A 25,335-nucleotide genomic window follows, 5' to 3' on the forward strand; every position below is an offset into this window, starting at 1 on the left:
CAGCAGCTTTTGCAAAACAGTCAGAGGCTTCTCTTTGAGAGGGAGGTTGGGGTGCTGTTTGCTCTCCTCTAAACCTCCAAAAACCATCAAAAGCTGTGAAGGCGAGAGAAAGCAGATGAAAGAACATAAAAACCCCCAGAGAACAAAAGGCTGAAAAAAACAGTTTCCTGAAAAAAAAAAAAGAGCTGACCCCCTTGAGGGGAGTGGGAGGACCTAACTCAGGGAACATCATTGTCTGAAAACCCATGTGGCAGGCCCCTCCCCCAGAAAACCAACCAGGAAGGAAGAAAAAAAAAAAAGACTACAAGAGAACAACCACCACTACTTCATAAATACAACTTTTATTTTTAACTCTTTACCAATATTCTGGTTCTTTTTTTTTATACATACAGATAATTTTTTAACCTATTTACCATCACACTGAGATGTCCAGTACATCAAATTCTTTAATAACCTTCTAACCTGAACTTTTTGATACATACACCCGTGTTTTTCTTTTGTTTTTCTATTTTTTAATTCTTTTTTAATTTTAACGTAGTTTAGTCTAGTTTATTCTTTTTTTAATTTTTATTTTCTACTATACATATAGAGTTAAACTTCAAGGTAATTCCCTTTCCCCAATCAATGCTACCCTTATAGGCAAACCAGTTTCTAATCCCCCTGTAACTTAGGAAAGTTGAGTCCCTTAACAAAAACATCAAGATACCTTCAGTAAGAATCAAAATAACCTTCCTCACCCACACTGAGAATCTATAACCATTCTCCCAATTTTTCCTTCTGTCAGTGTTTCTGTGAATTTGTGTCTGTCCTGATAATATATAAATCTTATACTTGGGGTTCTTTCTGAGGCGGTTTTTCTCTTTTTTTTTTGCTTATATATACATATTTTTTTCTCTTGTCATATACTTTTATCACTCTTTTTGTCTGTCTGTTTTTGTTTGTATACTCCACAAAACTTACATTGTGGCCCATTTGGGCTGAGACTTCTCTTGTATCTTCCCTTTTTTCCCTATCTCTCTCTCTCTTTTTTTTCCTTTTTTCTTTCCCCTTTTTTTCTTTCTTCTTCTCTATTTCTTTTTCTTTTCTTTTCTCTCTCATTTGGGTGGGGAATCCTGATTGCACAGAAGCGTTCCAGGGTGCACATTGACTGCACCACAATCGATAAGTTCAGCTGCATCTGTTTAGTCATCTCTTACCAAAATGACTAGGAGGAGGAATACCCAACAGAAGAAAAATACAGAGGATGGGCCTTCTGCAACAGAACTAATGGCTATCGACATAGACAATATGTCAGAAAAGGAATTCAGACTAACAATTATCCAGGCAATAGCTAGGTTGGAGAAATCCATGGATGACCAAACAGAATTGATTAGGGCAGAACTGAAAGCCACCAGGGATGATGTTCACAATGTTAGGGCAGAACTGAAAGCCACCAGGGATGATGTTCAAAATGCTCTCAATGAGTTCCAATCCAATCTAAATTCTCTAAAAGCTAAGGTAACTGAGACAGAAGATAGAATGAGTGATCTGGAGGACAAACAGATAGAGAGAAAGGGTCAGGAGGAAGCCTGGAACAAACAGCTCAGAAGCCACGAAAACAGAATCAGGGAAATAAACGATGCCATGAAATGTTCCAACGTCAGAATTATTGGAATCCCTGAAGGGGAAGAAAAAGAAAGAAGTCTAGAAGATATAGTGGAAGAAGTTGTCTATGAAAATTTTCCCAATCTCACGAATGGAAACAAAGTTCATGTACTAGAGGCAGAAAGATTTCCTCCCAAGATTTTAGATTCTCAAAAGTCCTCATGGCAACTGATAGTTAGAATGGGGAATTATGTTTCAAGAGAGACCCTCTTAAAAGCAGCTAGGACAAAGAAGCTTCTTACATACAGAGGAAAGCCCATTAGAATAACGTCAGACCTTTCCACAGAGACCTGGAAAGCCCGGACGGGCTGGCAAAATATATTCAGAGTACTAAATGAGAAGAACATGCAACCAAGAATACTCTATCCAGCAAGACTGCCATTTAAAATGGATGGAGAGATAAAGAGTTTCCAAGACCGGCAAGGCTTAAAAGACTATGCAACCACCAAGCCGACACTGCAGGAAATATTAAAGGGGGTCCTATAAGAGAGAAAAAATCCTAAGAATATCATTGAACAGAAATATAGAAACAATCTATAGACAGAAAGACTTCAAAGACAACACGATGTCAATAAAAACCTATCCCTCAATAATCACTCTCAATGTGAATGGCCTAAATGCGCCCATAAAACGACACAGGGTTGCAGATTGGATAAAATGACAGGACCCATCCATATGTTGTCTACAAGAGACCCATTTTGAACCTAAGGCTACACCCAGACTGAGAGTGAAGGGATGGAGAAGCATCTTTCATGCCAATGGGCCTCAAAAGAAGGCCAGATAGCGATTCTCCTATCAGATAAATTAGATTTTAAACTAAAGACTGTAGTCAGAGATACAGAAGGACACTACATAATTCTTTTTTTTCCCCATTTTATTTATTTTTTCAGTGTAACAGTATTCATTGTTTTTGCACAACACCCAGTGCTCCACGCAAAACGTGCCCTCCCCATTACCCACCACCTGTTCCCCCAACCTCCCACCCCTGACCCTTCAAAACCCTCAGGTTGTTTTCCAGAGTTCATAGTCTCTTATGGTTCGCCTCCCCTTCCAAAATTTTTTTTAATAAACATATAATGTATTTTTATCCCCAGGGGTACAGGTCTGTAAATCGTCAGGTTTACACACTTCACAGCACTCACAATAGCACATACCCTCCCCAATGTCCATAGCCCCCTCCCCCTCTCCCAATCCCACCTCCCCCCAGCAACCCCTAGTTTGTTTTGTGAGATTAACAGTCATTTATGGTTTGTCTCCCTACCAAACCCATCTTGTTTCATTTATTCTTCTCCTATCCCCCTACCCCCCCATGTTGCTTCTCCATGTCCTCATATCAGGGAGATCATATGATAGTTGTCTTTCTCCAATTGACTTATTTCACTAAGCATGATATGCTCTAGTTCCATCCACGTCGTCGCAAATGGCAAGATTTCATTTCTTTTGATGGCTGCATAGTATTCCATTGTGTATATATACCACATCTTGATCCATTCATCTGTTGATGGACATCTAGGTTCTTTCCATAGTTTGGCTATTGTAGACATTGCTGCTATAAACATTCGGGTACACGTGCCCCTTCGGATCACTATGTTTGTATCTTTAGGGTAAATACCCAGTAGTGCAATTGCTGGGTCATAGGGTAGTTCTATTTTCAACATTTTGAGGAACCTCCATGCTGTTTTCCACAGTGGTTGCACCAGCTTGCATTCCCACCAACAGTGGAGGAGGGTTCCCCTTTCTCCGCATCCTCGCCAGATCTGTCATTTCCTGACTTGTTAATTTTAGCCATTCTGACTGGTGTGAGGTGATATCTCATTGTGGTTTTGATTTGTATTTCCCTGATGCCGAGTGACGTGGAGGACTTTTTCATGTGTCTGTTGGCCATCTGGATGTCTTCTTTGCAGAAATGTCTGTTCATGTCCTCTGCCCATTTCTTGATTGGATTGTTTGTTCTTTGGGTGTTGAGTTTGCCAAGTTCCTTATAGATTTTGGATACTAGCCCTTTATCTGATATGTCGTTTGCAAATATCTTCTCCCAATCTGTCAGTTGTCTTTTGGTTTTGTTAACTGTTTCCTTTGCTGTGCAAAAGCTTTTGATCTTGATGAAATCCCAATAGTTCATTTTTGCCCTTGCTTCCCTTGCCTTTGCCGTTGTTCCTAGGAAGATGTTGCTACGGCTGAGGTCGAAGAGGTTGCTGCCTGCATTCTCCTCAAGGATTTTGATGGATTCCTTTCTCACATTGAGGTCCTTCATCCATTTGGAGTCTATTTTCGTGTGTGGTGTAAGGAAGTGGTCCAATTTCATTTTTCTGCATGTGGCTGTCCAATTTTCCCAGCACCATTTATTGTAGAGGCTGTCTTTGTTCCATTGGACATTCTTTCCTGCTTTGTCGAAGATTAGTTGACCATAGAGTTGAGGGTTGATATCTGGGCTCTCTATTCTGTTCCACTGATCTATGTGTCTCTTTTTGTGCCAGTACCATGCTGTCTGGATGATGACAGCTTTGTAATAGAGCTTGAAGTCCGGAATGGTGATGCCACCAACTTTGGCTTTGTTCTTCAATATTCCTTTGGCTATTCGAGGTCTTTTCTGGTTCCATATAAATTTTAGGATTATTTGTTCCATTTCTTTGAAAAAAATGGACGGTAATTTGATAGGGATTGCATTAAATGTGTAGATTGCTTTAGGTAGCATGGACATTTTCACAATATTTATTCTTCCAATCCAGGAGCATGGAACATTTTTCCATTTCTTTGCGTCTTCCTCAATTTCTTTCATGAGTACTTTATAATTTTCTGTGTATAGATTCTTAGTCTCTTTGGTTAGGTTTATTCCTAGGTATCTTATAGTTTTGGGTGCAATTGTAAATGGGATTGACTCCTTAATTTCTCTTTCTTCTGTCTTGTTGTTGGTGTACAGAAATGCAACTGATTTCTGTGCATTGATTTTATATCCTGACACTTTACTGAATTCCTGGACAAGTTCTAGCAGTTTTGGAGTGGAGTCTTTTGGGTTTTCCACATATAGTATCATATCATCTGCGAAGAGTGATAGTTTGACTTCTTCTTTACCAATTTGGATGCCTTTAATTTCTTTTTGTTGTCTGATTGCTGAGGCTAGGACTTCTAATACTATGTTGAATAGCAGTGGTGATAATGGACATCCCTGCCGTGTTCCTGACCTTATTGGAAAAGCTTTCAGTTTTTCTCCATTGAGAATGATATTTGCGGTGGGTTTTTCATAGATGGCTTTGATAATATTGAGGTATGTGCCCTCTATCCCTACACTTTGAAGAGTTTTGATCAGGAAGGGATGCTGTACTTTGTCAAATGCTTTTTCAGCATCTATGGAGAGTATCATATGGTTCTTGTTCTTTCTTTTATTAATGTGTTCTATCACATTGATTGATTTGCGGATGTTGAACCAACCCTGCAGCCCTGGAATAAATCCCACTTGATCGTGGTGAATAATCCTTTTAATGTACTGTTGAATCCTATTGGCTAGTATTTTGGCGAGAATTTTTGCGTCTGTGTTCATCAAGAATATTGGTCTGTAGTTCTCTTTTTTGGTGGGATCCTTGTCTGGTTTGGGGATCAAGGTGATGCTGGCCTCATAAAATGAGTTTGGAAGTTTTCCTTCCGTTTCTATTTTTTGGAACAGTTTCAGGAGAATAGGAATGAGTTCTTCTTTAAATGTTTGGTAGAATTCCCCTGGGAAGCCGTCTGGCCCAGGGCTTTTGTTTGTTTGGAGATTTTGGATGACTGTTTCAATCTCCTTACTGGTTATGGGCCTGTTCAGGTTTTCTATTTCTTCCTGGTTCAGTTGTGGTAGTTTATATGTCTCTAGGAATGCATCCATTTCTTCCAGATTGTCCAATTTGTTGGCGTAGAGTTGTTCATAGTATGTTCTTATAATTGTCTGTATTTCTTTGGTGTTAGTTGTGTGTGATCTCTCCTCTTTCATTCATGATTTTATTTATTTGGGTTCTTTCTCTTTTCTTTCTGATGAGTCTGCCAGGGGTTTATCAATCTTATTGATTCTTTCAAAGAACCAGCTCCTAGTTTCATTGATTTTTTCTATTGTTTTTTTGGTTTCTATTTCATTGATTTCTGCTCTGATCTTTATGATTTCTCTTCTCCTGCTGGGTTTAGGGTTTCTTTCTTGTTCTTTCTCCAGCTCCTTTACGTGTAGGGTTAGGTTGTGTACTTGAGACCTTTCTTGTTTCTTGAGAAAGGCTTGTACCGCTATATATTTTCCTCTCAGGACTGCCTTTGCTGTGTCCCACAGATTTTGAACTGTTGTGTTTTCATTATCATTTGTTTCCATGAATTTTTTCAGCTCTTCTTTAATTTACTGGTTAACCCATTCATTCTTTAGAAGGATGCTGTTTAGTCTCCATGTATTTGGGTTCTTTCCAGCTTTCGTCTTGTGATTGAGTTCTAGCTTCAGAGCATTGTGGTCTGAAAATATGCAGGGAATAATCCTAATCTTTTGATACCGCTTGAGACCTGATTTGTGACCCAGGATGTGATATATTCTGGAGAAGGTTCCATGTGCACTAGAGAAGAATGTGTATTCTGTTGCTTTGGGATGAAATGTTCTGAATATATCTGTGATGTCCATCTGGTCCAGTGTGTCATTTAAGGCCTTTATTTCCTTGTTGATCTTTTGCTTGGATGATCTGTCCATTTCTGTGAGGGGAGTGTTAAAGTCCCCTACTATTATTGTATTATTATTGATGTGTTTCTTTGATTTTGTTATTAATTGGTTGATATAGTTGGCTGCTCCCACGTTAGGGGCATAGATATTTAAAATTGTTAGATCTTCTTGTTGGACAGACCCTTTGAGTAGGATATAGTGTCCTTCCTCATCTCTTATTATAGTCTTTGGCTTAAAATCTTATTGATCTGATATAAGGATTGCCACCCCAGCTTTCTTCTGATGCCCATTAGCATGGTAAATTGTTTTCCACCCCCTCACGTTAAATCTGGAGGTGTCTTCACGTCTAAAATGAGTTTCTTGAAGGCAACATACTGATGGGTTTTGGTTTTTTTATCCATTCTGATACCCTGTGTCTTTTGATTGGGGCATTTAGCCCATTAACATTCAGGGTAACTATTGAGAGATATGATTTTAGTGCCATTATTAGCCTGTAAGGTGACTGTTCCTGTATATTGTCTCTGTACCTTTCTGATCTACTACTTTTAGGCTCTGTCTTTGCTTAGAGGACCCCTTTCAATATTTCCTGTAGAGCTGGTTTGGTGTTTGCAAATTCTTTCAGTTTTTGTTTGTCCTGGAAGGTTTTTATCTCTCCTTCTATTTTCAATGATAGCCTAGCTGGATAGAGTATTCTTGGCTGCATGTTTTTCTCGTTTAGTGCTCTGAATATATCATGCCAGCTCTTCCTGGCCTGCCAGGTCTCTGTGGATAAGTCTGCCGCCAATCTAATATTTTTACCATTGTATGTTACAGACTTCTTTTCTCGGGCTGCTTTCAGGATTTTCTCTTTGTCACTAAGACTTGTCAATTTTACTATTAGGTGACGGGGTGTGGACCTATTCTTGTTGACTTTGAGGGGGGTTCTCTGCATCTCCTGGATTTTAATGCTTGTTCCCTTTGCCATATTAGGGAAATTCTCTCCAATGATTCTCTCCAATAGACCTTCTGCTCCCCTCTCTGTTTCTTCTTCTTCTGGAATCCCAATTATTCTAATGTTGTTTCATCTTATGGTGTCACTTATCTCTGGAATACTCCCCTCATGGTCCAGTAGCTGTTTGTCCCTCTTTTGCTCGGCTTCCTTATTCTCTGTCATTTGGTCTTCTATATCACTAATTCTTTCTTCTGCCTCATTGATCCTAGCAGTGAGAGCCTCCATTTTTGATTGCACCTCATTAATAGCTTTTTTGATTTCAACTTGGTTAGATTTTAGTTCTTTAATTTCTCCAGAAAGGGCTTTAATATCTCCAGAGAGTGTTTCTCTAATATCTTGCATGCCTTTTTCGAGCCCGGCTAGAATGTTCAGAATCGTCATTCTGAACTCTTGATCTGACATATTACCAATGTCTGTGTTGATTAGGTCCCTAGCCTTCGGTACTGTCTCTTGTTCTTTTGTTTGTGGTGATTTTTTCCGCCTTGTCATTTTGTCCAGATAAGAGGATATGAAAGGAGCAAATAAACTACTAAAAGGGTGGCAAATACCCCAGAAAAATGAGCTGTAACCAAGTCAGAAGAGACCCCAAATTGTGGGGGGGAGAAAGGGGATAAAAACAGGTTCTTTCAGAAAGTGGTTGATTTTCTGTTTCTAGAGTTGCTGTTCTTCTCTTCACTCTCCCGTTGGATTTGTAGGTGTTTGCAATGTTTAGATAAGCTATCGAGCTGATCTCCTGCTGCCTGATGTAGTCTCAGGCTGCTACTTCTCCGCCATCTTGACTCCTCCCCAGGACACTACATAATTCTTAAAGGGACTATCCGCCAAGACGATCTAACAATTGTGAATATCTATGCCCCCAATATGGGAGCACCCAATTACGTAAGAAAACTATTAATCAAGATAAAGAGTCATATTGATATGAATACAATAATAGTAGGAGATCTTATTACGCCTCTCTCAGAAATAGACAGATCATCGAAGCAGAAACTTAATAAAGAAATACGAGCATTGAATGAAATATTGGACCAGATGGACCTCATAGACATATACAGAACATTCCACCCTAAAACAACAGAATACTCATTCTTCTCAAGTGCACATGGAACCTTCTCAAGAATAGACCACATACTGGGTCACAAAGCAGGACTCAACCAATACCAAAAGACTGACATTATTCCCTGCATATTCTCTGATCACAATGCTTTGAAGCTTTAGCTCAATCACAAGGAAAAGTTCAGAAGGAACTCAAACACCTGGAAGCTAAAGACCACCTTGCTTAAGAATGCTTGGATCAACCAGGAGATCAAAGCTGAACTTAAACAATTCATGGAAACCAATGAGAATGAAGACACTTCTGTCCAAACCCTATGGGATACAGCAAAGGCGGTTCTAAGGGGGAAATACATAGCCATCCAAGCCTCCCTCAAAAAAATTGAAAAATCCAGAATACACCAGCTGTCTCTACACCTTAAAGAACTGGAGAATCAACAACAAATCAAACCAACTCCACATGCAAGAAGGGAAATAATCAAGATGAGAGCAGAGATCAATGATGTAGAAACGAGAGATCCAGTAGAACGAATCAATGAAACTAGAAGCTGGTTTTTTGAAAGAATCAATAAGATCGATAAACCATTGGCCACACTAATCCAAAAGAAAAGAGAGAAAGCCCAAATTAATAAAATTAGGAATGAAAAGGGAGAGATCACAACTAACACCAAGGAAATAGAAACAATCATCAGAAATTATTACCAACAGTTATATGCCAATAAGCTAAGCAACCTAGATGAAATGGATGCATTCCTGGAAAGCTACAAACTCCCAAAATTGAACCAGGAAGAAATTGACAACCTGAATAGACCAATATCTAGTAACGAGATTGAAGCAGTGATCAAAAACCTCCCAAAATACAAGAACCAAGGACCTGACGGATTCCCTGGGGAATTCTACCAAACTTTCAAAGAAGAAATAACACCAATTCTCCTGAAACTGTTCCAAAAAATTGAAGCAGAAGGAAAACTTCCAGACACTTTTTATGAAGCCAGCATTACCCTGATCCCCAAACCTGGCAAAGACCCTACCAAAAAGGAGAATTTCAGACCAATATCACTGATGAATATGGATGCAAAGATTCTCAACAAGATCCTAGCAAACAGGATCCAGCAGCACACTAAAACGATTATCCACCATGACCAGGTGGGATTCATCCCTGGGTTGCAAGGTTGGTTCAACATTCGCAAATCAATCAGTGTGATAGAACACATCAATAAGAGAAGAGAGAAGAACCACATGGTCCTCTCAATTGATGCAGAAAAAGCATTTGACAAAATCCAGCATCCGTTCCTGATGAAAACGCTTCAAAGTATAGGGAGAGTGGGAACATTCCTGAACTTCATAAAATCTATCTATGAAAGACCCACAGCAAATATCATCCTCAATGGGAAAAAAGCTTGCAGCCTTCCCATTGAGATCAGGAACACGACAAGGATGCCCACTCTCACCACTCTTGGTCAACATAGTATTAGAAGTTCTAGCAACGGCAATCAGACAACAAAGAGAAATAAAATGTATCCAAATTGGCAAGGAAGAAGTCAAACTTTCTCTCTTCGCAGATGACATGATTCTTTATATGGAAAACCCCAAAGACTCTACCCCCAAACTACTAGAACTCATACAAAAATTCAGTAACGTGGCAGGATACAAAGTCAATGTACAGAAATCAGTGTCTTTCTCATACATTAACAATGAAAATACAGAAAGGGAAATTAGAGAATCGATTCCATTTACTATAGCACCAAGAACCATAAGATACCTGGGCATAAACCTAACCAAAGAAGTAAAGGACCTGTACTCGAGGAACTACAGAACACTCATGAAAGAAATTGAAGAAGACACAAAAATATGGAAGACTGTTCCATGCTCTTGGATTGGAAGAATAAACATTGTTAAAATGTCTATACTGCCTAGAGCAATCTATACTTTTAATGCCATTCCGATCAAAATTCCACCGGTATTTTTCAAAGAGCTGGTGCAAATAATCCTAAAATTTGTATGGAGTCAGAAGAGACCCCGAATTGTTAAGGAAATGTTGAAAAACAAAAACAAAACTGGCGGCATCACGTTACCCGATTTCAAGCTTTACTACAAAGCTGTGATCACCAAGACAGCGTGGTACTGGCATAAAAACAGACGCATAGACCAGTGGAACAGAGTGGAGAGCCCAGATATGGACCCTCAACTCTATGGTCAAATAATCTTCGACAAAACAGGAAAAAATATTCAATGGAAAAAAGACAGTCTCTTCAATAAATGGTGCTGGGAAAACTGGACAGCGATACGTAGAAGAATGAAACTCGACCATTCTCTTACACCGTTCACAAAGATAAACTCGAAATGGATAAAAGACCTCAATGTGAGACAGGAATCTATCAGAATCCTAGAGGAGAACATAGGCAGTAACTTCTTCGATATCAGCCACAGCAACTTCTTTCAAGATATGTCTCCAAAGGCCAAGGAAACAAAAGCAAAAATGAACTTTTGGGACTTCATCAAGATCCAAAGCTTCTGCACAGCAAAGGAAACAGTCAACAAAACAAAGAGGCAACCCACGGAATAGGAGAAGATATTTGCAAATGACAGTACAGACAAAAGGTTGATATCCAGGATCTACAAAGAACTTCTCAAACTCAACACACACAAAACAGATAATCATATCAAAAAATGGGCAGAAGATATGAACAGACACTTCTCCAACGAAGACATACAAATGGCTATCAGACACATGAAAAAATGTTCATCATCACTAGCTATCTGGGAGATTCAAATTAAAACAACATTGAGATACCACCTAACACCAGTTAGAATGGCCAAAATTAGCAAGACAGGAAACAACGTGTGCTGGAGAGGATGTGGAGAAAGGGGAACCCTCTTACACTGTTGGTGGGAATGCAAGTTAGTGCAGCCACTTTGGAGAACAGTGTGGAGATTCCTGAAGAAATTAAAAATAGAGCTTCCCTATGACCCTGCAATTTCACTGCTGGGTATTTACCCCAAAGATACAGATGGAGTGACAAGAAGGGCCATCTATACCCCAATGTTTATTGCAGCAATGGCCACGGTCGCCAAACTGTGGAAAGAACCAAGATGCCCTTCAACGGATGAATGGATAAGGAAGATGAGGTACATATACACAAGGGAGTATTATGCCTCCATCAGAAAGGACGAATACCCAACTTTTGTAGCAACATGGACGGGACTGGAAGAGATTATGCTGAGTGAAATAAGTCAAGCAGAGAGAGTCAAGTATCATATGGTCTCACTTATTTGTGGAGCATAACAAATAACATGGAGGACATGGGGAGATGGAGAGGAGAGGGAGTTGAGGGAAACTGGAAGGGGAGATGAACCATGAGAGACTATGGACTCTGAAAAACAACCAGAGGGTTATGAAGGGGTGGCGGGGTGGGGTGGGGTGGGGTGGGAGGTTGAGGAACCAGGTGGTGGGTAATAGGGAGGGAACGTACTGCATGGATCACTGGGTGTGATGCCAAAACAATGAACACTGTTATGCTGTAAATAAGCAAATAAAAATAAACAAATAAATAAATAAAAATGAGTGGATTGGGAGTTTTATGAATTTGTATACCCAACTCTCTTCCCATTTTTAGAAAATTATCAGCCTTTATTTATATGCACTCTCTTTCCTCCCTCCTCTATTTCTCTTGTAAATTCCAAAAATGCAGATTCTTTATCTTAATGTTAACCCATAATTCACAAAAATCATGCTGCCTTGTTTTGTTTTGTTTTTTAATCTTTTTAATCTATCTCCACCTCTTATTGGATAATTTTAAGTGACCTGTTTTGTTCGTCTAGTTTTCATCCGGTTTCCCTAATTCACTCAGAATATCATATTATCATAAATATTCTCCCATATCTTCCCTGAAAATATTTATGTATAAAATCCTGTAATCATATAGATTATAAAATTTACACAAAAATAATTTCAAATTTGACATTTTTTAAATCTTTTTTTTAACAACTTGGAGATTTTGAAATTTCAAAAAGAAGTTTGTGTTCTGTTTTCATTTGTTTTCCTTTTATACACCCCCCTCTTGTCTAATATTGCACTTGTTAGGAAATATATTAGAAAAAATAAGTAATATACAATTATATCTACTATATACCATAAACCATTGCTGTCCTTTTCAGTTTCCAGGTATTAGCACACACCTGAATGGAGAATTTACTAAGTCCACTCACTTATTTGTGTACGCACCACAGAACTAAATGCTCTTTGACAATATACAACACTGTTTGCATTTCACTATAACTTATGTAAATAGGACTTTTGTTGTACCAACAAACTACAAGATGATCCATCTTGAAAACATTTCCACTAAGCTTCACCATATGCATTTATCTCTCATTTGTTGATCCATTTTTATGACTCAGTAGAAGTTTTACATGGCTAAGTATGACACATGTGAAAACTCATTTGGCCATGCTGGGATATGAGTAAACTAAAATATGGGATAAATGTGTGTGGTAGAGGAGTGGTGGACAGATCTTGTTCTGTGTGAGGGAGAGAAAATGGAGTCAAATCATATTCTGTCTCACAGTGTAACTGAACCCAGGTTGTCTAAAATGATAATCAGCCTCATAATAGTCTCCTAGATTGCTTTTCTTCTTCCTCTGTTTCACTCGTGCTAGCCCCTCACTCATGGTCCCTGGAATTTCTTGCCAAAACAAATTGCCTTCACAAACCTGGTTCTTAGCCTATGATTCATTTTTACTCTTTTAAAAAAATTAACATGTAATGTATTTTTTTGTTTCAGAGGTACAGGTCAGTGATTCGTCAGTCTTATACAATTCACAGCACTCACCATAGCACATACCCTCCCCAATGTCTATCACTCAGCCACCCCATGCCTCCCATGTTCCTCCACTCCAGCAAGTCTCTGTTTCCTGAGATTAAGAGTCTCTTATGGTTTGTCTCTCTTTCTGGTTTCATCTTGTTTCATTTTTCCCTCCCTTACCCTATGGTCCTGTCTTTTTTACCAAATTACTCATATTAGTAATATCATATGATAATTATATTTCTCTGATTAATTGATTTTGCTTAGCTTAATACCCTCTAGTTCCATCCACATCATTACAAATAGCAAGATTTCATTTTTGATGGCTACATACTAATCCACTGTGTGTGTGTGTGTGTGTGTGTGTGTGTGTGTGTGTACAAGAGAGCCTAGCTGTACATCAACAGATGAATGGATAATTTATGATTTTAAAATGAAACTACAAAAATATCATAGTGAAGTCCTTTTTCTATTTTCATTTATAAAAAACAATACTGTATTTGTGAGATTCAAATACATCCTCAATTGTCTTTCCAATTAACCATACTATAGCTAACCATGGTATTTTTAGGGACATGAAGGTTTTACTTCCTCTTTGATTTTTACTAACTGTGAATGAGAATATTTATTATCTATGACATTTGATGGACACACACAAGAATTTCTTTAACACATAAGCTGAGAAAGAATTGTTAGGTCGGTGGGTATGGCTATACGTACATTACATCCTACTCTTCTACAAAGTACTTATACCATTTAAACTCTTGTCAATTGGTGAAAATCCCCATTGTTTTGCCTTCTTGATTTTACAGCATCTAAAGAATTAATTTTTAATTTTAAAAAGGCTGAAATTTGTGGTATGAAACTGTACTTTATTATGATACATTTTTAGTTTAAAAATACATTTCTAGTTTAAAAATATTTCTTTTTTTCCCCCTTTTTATTAATTTTTTCAGCATAACAGTATTCATTCTTTTTGCACAACACCCAGTGCTCCATGCAAAACGTGCCCTCCCCATCACCCACCACCTGTTCCCCCAACCTCCCACCCCTGACCCTTCAAAACCCTCAGGTTGTTTTTCAGAGTCCATAGTCTCTTATGGTTCGCCTCCCCTCCCCAATGTCCATAGCCTGGTCCCCCTCTCCCAATCCCACCTCCCCCCAGCAACCCCCAGTTTGTTTTGTGAGATTAAGAGTCATTTATGGTTTGTCTCCCTCCCAATCCCATCTTGTTTCATTTATTCTTCTCCTATCCCCCTACCCCCCCATGTTGCTTCTCCATGTCCTCATATCAGGGAGATCATATGATAGTTGTCTTTCTCCGATTGACTTATTTCACTAAGCATGATATGCTCTAGTTCCATCCACGTCGTCGCAAATGGCAAGATTTCATTTCTTTTGATGGTTGCATAGTATTCCATTGTGTATATATACCACATCTTCTTGATCCATTCATCTGTTGATGGACATCTAGGTTCTTTCCATAGTCTGGCTATTGTAGACATTGCTGCTATAAACATTCGGGTACACATGCCCCTTCGGATCACTATGTTTGTATCTTTAGGGTAAATACCCAGTAGTGCAATTGCTGGGTCATAGGGTAGTTCTATTTTCAACCTTTTGAGGAGCATCCATGCTGTTTTCCAGAGTGGTTGCACCAGCTTGCATTCCCACCAACAGTGGAGGAGGGTTCCCCTTTCTCCACATCCTCGCCAGCATCTGTCATTTCCTGACTTGTTCATCTTAGCCATTCTGACTGGTTGTGAGGTGATATCTCATTGTGGTTTTGATTTGTATTTCCCTGATGCCGAGTGACGTGGAGCACTTTTTCATGTGTCTGTTGGCCATCTGGATGTCTTCTTTGCAGAAATGTCTGTTCATGTCCTCTGCCCATTTCTTGATTGGATTGTTTGTTCTTTGGGTGTTGAGTTTGCTAAGTTCCTTATAGATTTTGGATACTAGCCCTTTATCTGATATGTCCTTTGCAAATATCTTCTCACATTCTGTCAGCTGTCTTTTGGTTTTGTTAACTGTTTCCTTTACTGTGCAAAAGCTTTTGATCTTGATGAAATCCCAATAGTTCATTTTTGCCCTTGCTTCCCTTGCCTTTGCCGTTGTTCCTAGGAAGATGTTGCTGCGGCTGAGGTCGAAGAGGTTGCTGCCTGCGTTCTCCTCAAGGATTTTGATGGATTCCTTTCTCACATTGAGGTCCTTCATCCATTTGGAGTCTATTTTCGTGTGTGGTGTAAGGAAGTGGTCCAATTTCATTTTTCTGCATGTGGCTGTCCAATTTTCCCAGCACCATTTATTGAAGAGGCTGTCTTTTTTCCATTGGACATTCTTTCCTGCTTTGTCGAAGATGAGTTGACCATAGAGGTGAGGGTCGATTTCTGGGCTCTCTATTCTGTTCCACTGATCTATGTGTCTGTTTTTGTGCCAGTACCATGCTGTCTTGATGAGGACAGCTTTGTAATAGAGCTTGAAGTCCGGAATTGTGATGCCACCAACTTTGGCTTTGTTCTTCAATATTCCTTTGGCTATTCGAGGTCTTTTCTGGTTCCATATAAATTTGAGGATTATTTGTTCCATTTCTTTGAAAAAAATGGATGGTATTTTGATAGGGATTGCATTAAATGTGTAGATTGCTTTAGGTAGCATAGACATTTTCACAATATTTATTCTTCCAATCCAGGAGCATGGAACATTTTTCCATTTTTTTGTGTCTTCCTCAATTTCTTTCATGAGTACTTTATAATTTTCTGTGTATAGATTCTTAGTCTCTTTGGTTAGGTTTATTCCTAGGTATCTTATAGTTTTGGGTACAATTGTGAATGGGATTGACTCCTTAATTTCTCTTTCTTCAGTCTTGTTGTTGGTGTACAGAAATGCAACTGATTTCTGTGCATTGATTTTATATCCTGACACTTTACTGAATTCCTGGACAAGTTCTAGCAGTTTTGGAGTGGAGTCTTTTGTCTTTAGGATTATTCCCTGCATATTTTCAGACCACAATGCTCTGAAGCTAGAACTCAATCACAAGACGAAAGCTGGAAAGAACCCAAATACATGGAGACTAAACAGCATCCTTCTAAAGAATGAATGGGTCAACCAGGAAATTAAAGAAGAATTGAAAAAATTCATGGAAACAAATGATAATGAAAACACAACAGCTCAAAATCTGTGGGACACAGCAAAGGCAGTCCTGAGAGGAAAATATATAGCGGTACAAGCCTTTCTCAAGAAACAAGAAAGGTCTCAAGTACACAACCTAACCCTACGCATAAAGGAGCTGGAGAAAGAACAAGAAAGAAACCCTAAACCCAGCAGGAGAAGAGAAATCATAAAGATCAGCGCAGAAATCAATGAAATAGAAACCAAAAAAACAATAGAAAAAATCAATGAAACTAGGAGCTGGTTCTTTGAAAGAATCAATAAGATTGATAAACCCCTGGCCAGACTCATCAAAAAGAAAAGAGAAAGGACCCAAATCAATAAAATCATGAAGGAAAGAGGAGAGATCACAACTAACACCAAAGCAATACAGACAATTATAAGAACATACTATGAGCAACTCTACGCCAACAAATTGGCCAATCTGGAAGAAATGGATGCATTCCTAGAGACATATAAACTACCACAACTGAACCAGGAAGAAATAGAAAACCTGAACAGGCCCATAACCAGTAAGGAGATTGAAACAGTCATCAAAAATCTCCAAACAAACAAAAGCCCAGGGCCAGACGGCTTCCCAGGGGAATTGTACCAAACATTTAAAGAAGAACTCATTCCTATTCTCCTGAAACTGTTCCAAAAAATAGAAATGGAAGGAAAACTTCCAAACTCATTCTATGAGGCCAGCATCACCTTGATCCCAAAACCAGACAAGGATCCCACCAAAAAAGAGAACTACAGACCAATATCCTTGATGAACACAGACGCAAAAATTCTCGCCAAAATACTAGCCAATAGGATTCAACAGTACATTAAAAGGATTATTCACCAGGATCAAGTGGGATTTATTCCAGGGCTGCAGGGTTGGTTCAACATCCGCAAATCAATCAATGTGATAGAACACATTAATAAAAGAAAGAACAAGAACCATATGATACTCTCAATAGATGCTGAAAAAGCATTTGACAAAGTACAGCATCCCTTCCTGATCAAAACTCTTCAAAGTGTAGGGATAGAGGGCACATACCTCAATATTATCAAAGCCATCTATGAAAAACCCACCGCAAATATCATTCTCAATGGAGAAAAACTGAAAGCTTTTCCATTAAGGTCAGGAACATGGCAGGGATGTCCATTATCACCACTGCTATTCAACATAGTATTAGAAGTCCTAGCCTCAGCAATCAGACAACAAAAAGAAATTAAAGGCATCCAAATTGGTAAAGAAGAAGTCAAACTATCACTCTCCGCAGATGATATGATACTATATGTTAAAAATATTTCTAATTTACTTGTACTTAATGTTTCTGAATTGAGTAACAGAACATAATTTTATTTATTTGTTTATTTATTTAATTTCTTTAGAACACATTTTATTTCATTCCTTTGGAGCACTTTATATCCCCAATGTATTTTGGTTCTATACATTTTTTCATTGCTTTTGTTCTTTTCCTTTCTTTCTTTTTTTATTTATTTTTATTTATTAATATTATTATTTTATTTATTTATTTATTGGTAACAGGTAAATCAAACCTTCTACTCTTCAGAACCAGTGGCTTTTCTGATGTTCCCACATAACTGACATTACCAAGGCATAATAATGGGAACCAAATGGTTTTTCAAAAAATCAGAAATAGGGGCGCCTGGGTGGCTCAGTGGATTAAGCCGCTGCCTTCAGCTCAGGTCATGATCTCAGGGTCCTGGGATCAAGCCCCGCGTCGGGCTCTCTGCTCCGCAGGGAGCCTGCTTCCTCCTCTCTCTGCCTACCTCTCTGCCTACTTGTGATCTCTTGCTCTGTCAAATAAATAAAATAAAAAATCAAAAAAAATCAGAAATGAAGATTTGACATTTGTAAGTTATTCGATGCTAATTATTATGATTTTTGTCCTTTTAAAACAACATTTTTATTTTTTATTTTATTTTTCAGTGTTCCAATATTCATTATATATGCACCACACCCAGTGTGCCATACAATATGTGCCCTTCTTAATACACACCATCAGGCTCTCCTACCTCCCCAACCCTTCCCCTCCAAAATCCTCATTTTGTTTCTCAGAGTCCACAGACTCTGAATTCATCTCCCCCTGTGAATTCCCCCACTTCACTTTTCCATTCCTTCTCCTAATGTCCTCCCTGTTATTCCTTATGCTCCACAAGTAAGTGAAACTATCATTATTGATTCTCTCTGCTTAACTTATTTCAACATAATACTAGAAGACCTAGCAATAGCAATCAGAAAACAAAAAGAAATAAAAGGTATTTAAATTGGCAAAGAAGAACTCAAACTCTCTCTCCTTGCAGATGACATGATATATGGAAAATCCAGAAGACACCACCCCCAAACTACTAGAACTTATACAGCAATTCACTAATATGGCAGGATACAAAATCAATGTACAGAAATCAGTTGCTTTCTTCTACAATAAGAGTGAAAATGCAAAAAGAGAAATTGGGGAATAGATTCCATTTATTATAGCACCAAGAACCATAAGATACGAATAAACCTAACCAAAGAGGTAAGGGATCTTTATTGAGGAACTATGGACATTCATGAAAGAAATTGAAGAAGACACAAAAATATGGATGACTATTATGGATCATGCTCATGAGTCAGAAGAATAAACATTGTTAAAATATCTATACTGCCTAGAGCAACCTAAACTTTCAATGCCATTCTGATTGAAATTCCACTAGCGTTTTTCAAAGAGCTGGAACAAACAATCCTAAAATTAGTATGGAACCAGAAGATACTCCGAATTGCTATGGAAATGTTGAGAAAGAAAAAACAAACAAACAAACAAACAAAAAACTGGGAGCATCACTTTGCCTGATTTTAAGCTTTACTAAAAAGCTGTGATTACTAAGACAGCATGGTACTGGCACAAAAACTGACATGTAGACCAGCAGAACAGAGTAGAGAGCCCAGATATGAACCCAGAACTCTTTGGTCAACTAATGTTTGAGAAAGAAGGAAAAAATATGCAGTATTAAAATGACAGTCTCTTCAATATATGGTGCTGGTAAAACTGGACAGCTTTATATAGAAAATTCTCAGCAGGGGTCCTGCTTCCCCTTCCCCCTGTGCCTGCTCCTCTGCCTACTTGATCTCTCTCTCTCTCTGTCAAATAAGTAAATAAAATATTTTTTTTTAAATCAAAAGCTTCTTCACAGCAAAGGAAATAGTCAATAAAATGAAGAGGCAGCCCACGGAATGGGAGATATATTCGCAAATGACAATATAGACAAAGGGCCGATATCCACGATCTATAAAGAACTTCCAACTCAACATTCAAAAACCAGATAATTCAGTCAAAAAATGGGCAAGAGACATGAGCAGACACTTCTCCATTGAACACATACAAATGGCTATCAGACACATGAAACAATGTTCATCATCATTAGCCATCAGGGAGATTCAAATTACAACCTCATTGAGATTTCACCTTATACCAGTTAGACTGGCCAAAATTAACAGGACAGGAAACAACAAGTGTTGGAGAGATGTGGAGAAATAGGAAACCTCTTACATTGTTTGTGGGAATGCAAATTGGTGCAGCTTCTTTGGAAAACAATGTCTAGATTCCTTAAGAAATTAAAAACAGAGCTACCTTATGACCCTGCAATTGCACTACTGGGTATTTACCCCAAAGATACAGATGTAGTGGAAAGAAGGGCCATTTGTACCCCCATGTTCATAGTAGCAATGTCCACAGTTGCCAAACTGTGGAAAGAGCCAAGATGCCCTTCAACAGAAGAATAGATAACGAAGATATGGTCCATATATACAATGGGATATTATGCCTCCATCAGAAAGGATGAATACCCAAGTTTCATATCAACATGGATGGGACTGCTAGTTATTATGCTGAGTGAAATAAGTCAAGCAGAGAGAGTAAAAAATAATTTTAAAAAGGATTTATTTATTTTAAAGTGATAGCATGGGCAGATGAGCATCAGAGGGAAAGGGGGGAGAATCCCAAGCAGACTTCCTGCTGAATTTGGAGCCTTACATGGGACTTGATCTCACAAACCTGATATCAAGAGTCAGATATCAACCTGAAATCAAGAATCAGATTCTTAACAAACTGAGCCACCCAGGCACTCCTGAATTGAATAAATTCATTGAATTTGGTGGAAAATAAAATAAGTGGAAGGATTTTATCGAGATAATGATTCTAGAAGGAAGGAATATGAAACATCACAAATTGAATATTAATAAATAATAATACAAAGAATAATTAAAAACTCAATCTACAGAGGAGATTTATAAACTTAAAAATGAATAAGGCAAAACAAGATGAAAAATTATTAATTGGAAAATAGAAAAAAGGTAGACTAGCTGTGTGACCCTGCACAACTATCTGCATGACTCTGTGTTTCTTATTTAATATTGGGGTAACAATTCTATACAAAGAAAATTAATAAAACAGTGCCTGGCACATAGAAAAGTGTTGAGTATTGTGGTTGGAACACAGACAAAACAGGAGAGTAGCATGAGGCTGGAGGAGAGTAACTAGGACCAAATCACACAGAGCCTTGGTGAGAAGAAACATAAGCAGACTAGGTCTTTGTAATGATCACATTGGCTGTAATAAGGATCACTGGTGGAGGTGTGGTGGTGAATGTAGACATACAAGCAGGCCAGAAAGATAGCTTCTTTGGTATGTGGCAAAAAAGAAAACAACATGTAAATAGTTCTGAGGGTTTGGAGAATGTTTATATAGCATCATTATTCTACATGTCTAAGAGTTCAGTTTTATCACTAAAAATGAAAAAAAAAAAGCCAAGAAAAGGTTAAAAAGGTAGAATAGACATAAAATAGCCAGATATATGAAAAATGACCATATATAATATACATATATACACATATATTTATGCATGTATATAATTAACATTCTAGGAAATATGTTTTATCCAAACTGACTCTGATATTGAAGATTATTCAAATGTCTAATTTATATAGACTGAACATCTTTTAACAAAGTCTCCTGACCAAAGAAGCAGCTATATCATATTTTTCTCACAGGAGATTTTTTATCCATACTCTATGAATCAAATAGTACTAGTATTCCATCATTTCCAAGCATGCTTGATTTTTTAAAAGTATAATATTGATTTAATAAACTGCCAAACAGTACATAAAATACATATTGATATTAATTATGGAAATTGATTGAACAATGTGTTAGTGAAAATAATCTAACTGCATATTAAAAGTATTATGAATATTCAGATATTTGTTAATTATGTGTTCAGGTCCATTCTCAGCCCTTTCCTACATTATTCTCTATCACAATGTCTACTTCATATCACATTAATCTATTTCATAATGCCTAGTGCTAACAGGTATTTTTAAGGTTCAATTGTGCTGGAATCTGATTGGGATCAGCTGATCAGAGCAGGCAGTAGAAAATTGGGAGAAATTATCCCCAGTTTAGCGATCAAATTTGCTGTTATGTAACCATTTTAAATTAAATTAATTATATAATAAATAATTGAAGTAACCAGTGACCTCTTGACATAAGGAGAAACATTAGGAAATATATTCTCAAAGTCAGAATTAGATTGTGTTATTCATCTTTTATTTGAAATAAAAGAATACTATTAATAAATAACAAGGAAAGTAATTCCTAAACTCAACTATTATTTCTGGTTCATTGGGAAAACCTACCTGTTGAAGTAGAGGATGTTGGGAAGTCAATGTCAGTGTCTATCCTTCTGTATACAGTTTGTAATGACCATGGGAAAAATGTGTACTTTTGATAACTGGAGAGTTTAAAAAAAATGAAATCAAATCAAGGCATGGCTGGAATCTAGGAAGAATTTAGCATTAATATGTTTTTATATTTCTACATAATTGAAGATCAGGTTTAAAAAACTAGCAGAGGAAAAAAAACAGTGAACCTGGGATAGGAATATGCCAGTGCCATAATATGATGCAGCCAAGAACCCTCAGCCTACAAACTACTTTGCCAAAGAAAGATGACCTTATTCCCCTATATAAGGAGACTACATGCTTTTGCTTGGAGTACCTAAAATGGTGTGATACAGGACAAGATTTGTCCAAGTGGCTGCCATCTCTCTTCAATTTCCAAAGCTACTATCTCATACAATCTTTGAGGTTTTTTTTTCTTTAAATTTTTTATTCAAATTCTAGTTAGTTAATTTATAGTCTAATATTGGTCTCAGGAGTAGAATTTAGTGATTGATCACTTACATATAACACCCAGTGCTCAACAACTTGACCTTCTTTATAACCATCAGCCATTTAGCTCATTCCTCAACCACCAAGCCTCCATCACCCTCAGTTTGTTCTCTATAGTTAGGAATCTCTTATGGTTTGCTTCCCTCTCTTTTTTTTCCCTTAGCCTATATTCATTTTCAGTTTTTTTTTAATTCCAAATATGAATCACATGGTATTTGTGATGGAAATCACATGGTATTTGTCTTGCTCTTACTGGCTTTTTCAATTAGCATAATTATTTAAATTAGCATAATACAAATAGCTCCATCCACTTCACTGCAAATGACAAGGTTTCATTCTTTTTTTTTTTTTTTTTTTTTTCCCTTTTTATTTATTTATTTTTTTTTCAGCGTAACAGTATTCATTCTTTTTGCACAACACCCAGTGCTCCATGCAAAACGTGCCCTCCCCATCACCCACCACCTGTTCCCCCAACCTCCCACCCCTGACCCTTCAAAACCCTCAGGTTGTTTTTCAGAGTCCATAGTCTCTTATGGTTCGCCTCCCCTCCCCAATGTCCATAGCCCGCACCCCCTCTCCCAATCCCACCTCCCCCCAGCAACCCCCAGTTTGTTTTGTGAGATTAAGAGTCATTTATGGTTTGTCTCCCTCCCAATCCCATCTTGTTTCATTTATTCTTCTCCTATCCCCCTACCCCCCCCATGTTGCTTCTCCATGTCCTCATATCAGGGAGATCATATGATAGTTGTCTTTCTCCGATTGACTTATTTCACTAAGCATGATACGCTCTAGTTCCATCCACGTCGTCGCAAATGGCAAGATTTCATTTCTTTTGATGGCTGCATAGTATTCCATTGTGTATATATACCACATCTTCTTGATCCATTCATCTGTTGATGGACATCTAGGTTCTTTCCATAGTCTGGCTATTGTAGACATTGCTGCTATAAACATTCGGGTACACGTGCCCCTTCGGATCACTATGTTTGTATCTTTAGGGTAAATACCCAGTAGTGCAATTGCTGGGTCATAGGGTAGTTCTATTTTCAACATTTTGAGGAACCTCCATGCTGTTTTCCAGAGTGGTTGCACCAGCTTGCATTCCCACCAACAGTGGAGGAGGGTTCCCCTTTCTCCACATCCTCGCCAGCATCTGTCATTTCCTGACTTGTTAATTTTAGCCATTCTGACTGGTGTGAGGTGATATCTCATTGTGGTTTTGATTTGTATTTCCCTGATGCCGAGTGACGTGGAGGACTTTTTCATGTGTCTGTTGGCCATCTGGATGTCTTCTTTGCAGAAATGTCTGTTCATGTCCTCTGCCCATTTCTTGATTGGATTGTTTGTTCTTTGGGTGTTGAGTTTGCTAAGTTCCTTATAGATTTTGGATACTAGCCCTTTATCTGATATGTCGTTTGCAAATATCTTCTCCCATTCTGTCAGCTGTCTTTTGGTTTTGTTAACTGTTTCCTTTGCTGTGCAAAAGCTTTTGATCTTGATGAAATCCCAATAGTTCATATTCGCCCTTGCTTCCCTTGCCTTTGCCGTTGTTCCTAGGAAGATGTTGCTGCGGCTGAGGTCGAAGAGTTTGCTGCCTGCGTTCTCCTCAAGGATTTTGATGGATTCCTTTCTCACATTGAGGTCCTTCATCCATTTGGAGTCTATTTTCGTGTGTGGTGTAAGGAAGTAGTCCAATTTCATTTTTCTGCATGTGGCTGTCCAATTTTCCCAGCACCATTTATTGAAGAGGCTGTCTTTTTTCCATTGGACATTCTTTCCTGCTTTGTCGAAGATTAGTTGACCATAGAGTTGAGGGTCGATTTCTGGGCTCTCTATTCTGTTCCACTGGTCTATGTGTCTGTTTTTGTGCCAGTACCATGCTGTCTTGATGATGACAGCTTTGTAATAGAGCTTGAAGTCCGGAATTGTGATGCCACCAACTTTGACTTTGTTCTTCAATATTCCTTTGGCTATTCGAGGTCTTTTCTGGTTCCATATAAATTTTAGGATTATTTGTTCCATTTCTTTGAAAAAAATGGATGGTATTTTGATAGGGATTGCATTAAATGTGTAGATTGCTTTAGGTAGCATAGACATTTTCACAATATTTATTCTTCCAATCCAGGAGCATGGAACATTTTTCCATTTTTTTGTGTCTTCCTCAATTTCTTTCATGAGTACTTTATAATTTTCTGTGTATAGATTCTTAGTCTCTTTGGTTAGGTTTATTCCTAGGTATCTTATAGTTTTGGGTACAATTGTGAATGGGATTGACTCCTTAATTTCTCTTTCTTCAGTCTTGTTGTTGGTGTACAGAAATGCAACTGATTTCTGTGCATTGATTTTATATCCTGACACTTTACTGAATTCCTGGACAAGTTCTAGCAGTTTTGGAGTGGAATCTTTTGGGTTTTCCACATATAGTATCATATCATCTGCGAAGAGTGATAGTTTGACTTCTTCTTTACCAATTTGGATGCCTTTAATTTCTTTTTGTTGTCTGATTGCTGAGGCTAGGACTTCTAATACTATGTTGAATAGCAGTGGTGATAATGGACATCCCTGCCGTGTTCCTGACCTTAATGGAAAAGCTTTCAGTTTTTCTCCATTGAGAATGATATTTGCGGTGAGTTTTTCATAGATGGCTTTGATAATATTGAGGTATGTGCCCTCTATCCCCACACTTTGAAGAGTTTTGATCAGGAAGGGATGCTGTACTTTGTCAAATGCTTTTTCAGCATCTATTGAGAGTATCATATGGTTCTTGTTCTTTCTTTTATTAATGTGTTCTATCACATTGATTGATTTG

The sequence above is a fragment of the Meles meles genome, chromosome 16 (assembly GCF_922984935.1).
Source record: "Meles meles chromosome 16, mMelMel3.1 paternal haplotype, whole genome shotgun sequence".
NCBI classification, from domain to species: domain Eukaryota; kingdom Metazoa; phylum Chordata; class Mammalia; order Carnivora; family Mustelidae; genus Meles; species Meles meles.